The 3,878-nt window shown below is 35.9% G+C and overlaps 1 long non-coding RNA gene across 1 annotated transcript; it reads left to right on the forward strand.

Annotated features, from left to right (window-relative positions):
• Window positions 1-473: 473 nt before the first annotated feature.
• On the forward strand, window positions 474-3,101 carry LOC141598308 (uncharacterized). The gene is made up of 3 exons (XR_012523412.1): window positions 474-616; window positions 715-823; window positions 2,839-3,101. It is a non-coding gene; the product is annotated as an uncharacterized LOC141598308 (long non-coding RNA).
• Window positions 3,102-3,878: the final 777 nt, after the last annotated feature.

The raw sequence follows: 3,878 nt of genomic DNA on the forward strand, positions 1-3,878 counted from the left end.
TGTAACGCCCCGTAAACTTCGGACCGTTAATATATTTCGAAAATAATTTATTAATCAAATAAAATTTGATATTTAAAGTAATTAAAATAAAAATAATTCAAAGAAATATAATTTTATTATATTTTGAAGAAAAGTATTTATTTTGATAGTTTCGAAATGTTTAAAAATAGTTCAAACCGTGTAAAACTTTTTATTTCGAAATAAGGGCGTATCGGGGGGAAAATGACAATTCTATTGAACGTTGGGTAAACGAATTTGGAAATGGGTAGTATAAATATTCAATTTTCTTGTAATCTCGTGTTTAAAAACTTTGGTCTTGACGGAATTTGCTTTTGACTTACGGATTTAATTATTAGTGAAACGAGTCAAAACCGACTCGAAAAATCCCGACTCAAACCCGACTCCCTCCTTTCCTTTCTTCCTTTCACGCGTCAAATCCCCTTCCCCTTTAATTTTCTCTGATTTTCCTTGCTTCCATCGTCATCTTCAACCTTACAAAATCAAAACACCATTTTCAACCAAATTCCAAGCTATTTTGGCCATAATTTCTTCGTTTCTTATCGGATTTTCACGAAATTTACCTTTCCAGAATCCCCTCGACGAGATCTACAACTTGGTATAGTTTAATTTCAGTTTTCTTGAAGTTGTTTTAAGACCAAAATTCGGTAATTTCGGTTTTTGTGTTTAATTATTGTGTTTTTATTGTTTAATTAGGTGAAGATTTGGAAGACGAGTTCGGGGACTCGTATATTGTAGAGGATAGCGGCTAGTCGTCGTTAGGGTTTGGGTTTTGAGGTGCTAATTGCTCTTTTTCTAGCTTAAGGTAACATATTTCGAGTTACTCGACGAATTATCGTCACAATCTTTGTTGTTTTTGTATGTTTGGTGATTTTTGTTTGAATAGTAGTTTTCACATGATAAATTTGTTGCATGCATGCTTAAACTATGCTTAAATTATGCCTTTTGTTAGTTTAAATTAACAAAGTTGAATTGGGAACGATTAATTAATGTTCAGACGGTCTTTTACTAAATAAAAATGGAAAAAAATGGTGGTGTAGGGGGCGGGCGGCGGCGCGAGTTCGTGGCGAGCCACGTTGGCCCGGGTCGGTCCGTTGCTTGTTTCGCGGTTTTCCATGCAAAATTTGTCATTTAAGGTTTACTAATGATATACTCCCTCCATTCAACTCCACTTTACAACTTTCTTTTATCACGTTTGCCAACGCAGCTTTTACACGATAAATATCATTAGCTGCGTATTTGCAAAAATTATAAAAGTCAAATATTTTCAATGTACTCTTAAAAACGAATCAAATAAGATCCCACATGAATATATTTTCACTTATGTATCAAGAGAAAATTGAAGTTGAATGTCCGCTTGTGAATAGTGCGCAAAATGGAAAGTTGTAAAGTGGAGTTGAATGGAGGGAGTAGTTAGTATGAGTACACTTTAGGAATTGAATCATATAAGTAATAAAAATTATGTTAATGGTAAAACTAGGCTTATATTAATAGTTATCACATGTTAGGATAGTTTACAAAATGAATTTGTAAATAATAGGCTCAGAATGAAATGTATAGGGATAATTGTAATGTTTTGTTGATTGTGCCGAAAACTGAGCCTTAGTCCCTTTAACTGATGCGATGTCAGTTAATTGAGTGATTGGTCAACCGCAATTTGACCCGTACCTGTCGCAGGGCTGGGGTTGCGGGTAAAAATTCGGTTGAATGAATTAGATAATCGGCCTTTTTCTTGTTTTAGGCCATTTATTATATCTCTATTTCACATGTGTAGTTAGTTGAATTTAAATAGCTTCTTATTTAGTTAGTTGAATTTAAATAGCTTCTTATTTTGTAATAATGGCCCTAGATTCCCCTAAAGCCATTAATATTGTTAAAATTGCTAGAATTGGAAGTTAGTATTGAATTCTTATTGAGGACATTGTTGGATTTGTATGCTGAATAGACAATTATATAGCCTTTCACATGATAGAATGTTAGAATTCATGTTGGTAAGTGGGACTTTTTGCCCTCTTATGGTTAAGTGGGTGTCTTAATTGACTTGTGTGGTGAGTCGTGTGTGGTGTGGGCTAAAGTATTCAAGTCTGGGACTAGGGGGACTAGGTCCTAGGTGAGTACTTCGGCCTTCATCATAGATAGGTCTTTATAGTCTTTGACGAGTATATGTTCACTGCTTGATAGCCTTTGTGTTCCTGACTAGTGGATGTTTATCCAAGTTGGGGCATGACCTCAGTTACTTATTTTGATAGTAAGTGGTCAGCTTAAGTACTAGCCAACCCTTCGGTGGTGTCCTTAAGGTACTCACTTCACTTTGTTTTAAAAAAAGTTGTGGGTCTTGGGTGCGGTGGTGTGTATCCGCATGTCTAGGTCTGCGCAGATTATAGGCTAGGGTTGTGTTGTCTCTTGGCCATATTTTATTAATATTAACCGCTGAGCCAAGATACCGGTTCGATTACCTTCCCTACCTCGTGGTATAGACTCGAGTTACAAAGTGACTATTGACCGTGCTAAGAACTTATGCCTGTCTTTGATATATTGCCCTTTCTTGTATGGTGATTTTATGAATCGTAATAGGTGAGATGTAAGCGATTCTGATTGATAAAGTTTGGATTACTATTTGAATTATATGAGTCACATGATAGTTTAGTTTGGTTAGTTTAGGGGTCATTTGTTAGAATACATGATAAGTAAATGGTTTATCAAATTGTTTACATGTTACATTACATGTTACATTAATTTTGACGATTCGTGGCTGGGAGGACTCGAAGTTACTCCCCACTGAATTGTGGCTTTCGTGTTTGTATAAAATGCGATTGACAGGTTGTTGATGCTTTGTTGGGGGTCACAGACGAGCTAGTGAGTAAGGAACCTTGGACCTAGTTTTTGGCTATTCTTATAGTAAACCTTTTATCTTTTGGTTTGTATATTATTTGAAGGGACATATGTCTCCCTTTTTCTATTTTGGGTTTGTATCATTCTACTTTCTATTTAGCTATGGCAAAGTAGTTCATCAGCTTTTGCAGGGTTTTGGCACCCGCTTCTGGGAATGTTGGACTTCTTAAGTTGGATTGGTTGTGAATGGTTTAGTTAGAAAAAAATTGTTTTGAAATTTGCAGGTTTTATCTAGTTGAACCATTTACAAACATATCCTACCAGTTTTTCCGTAGAATTTACGCATTTAAGTAATTAGATAACGCTAATTTTTTAAGGGTGTCACAGTTGGTATCAGAGCCTATTGCTCCCGACGCACGTTTGTGCACCCCACTTAGAATCACTTGACCTTTAAATAATAAACTTGAGAGAAGGGTAGGATGGGTAGAATTAGGATTTTATGTGGGAGTATGTTTGTGATTGCTAATTGTTAGGTACTAATTGATTTTCTCTTTTGTAAGATGGCTCTCCAATAAATGTAGATAATGCAATCTTACCTTAGTTTTCCAATCTCGTTGTTTACTTGTCTTTCAAATTCCTCATCTCTCGCCTTGGGTAACTACCTTTCAATTCTTTCTCCCGATTCATCTTAGGTTCGTTTTCTTCTTATAATAAAGTCCATGTGGACACCTTCCTTTATTTCGCAGGATAGTTCCCTTGTTCAAGAGAACCCGGTTTTGAGAGAATGTTTTTAACTGAGCCTCGTACGTTGGGGTGAGTGAATGTATCATTGGAGGGCGTGAACGAGTTGAGAAGTTGATTGGTTAAGGTTTGAGTGGTATAGGAGAATATAACTTGGGATTCTTTGGTTAGACTTGTTAGTTGTGCATGATATGAGAGCCTAGTGAGTTGAGGAACACCTTTGGATTTATGTCTATTGAGAGCTTGTTTGTTATAGATGATTGAGCATGGGTACTACCTTAGCACAT

This window comes from Silene latifolia, chromosome 9, assembly GCF_048544455.1.
Source record: "Silene latifolia isolate original U9 population chromosome 9, ASM4854445v1, whole genome shotgun sequence".
Classification (NCBI taxonomy): Eukaryota; Viridiplantae; Streptophyta; class Magnoliopsida; order Caryophyllales; family Caryophyllaceae; genus Silene; species Silene latifolia.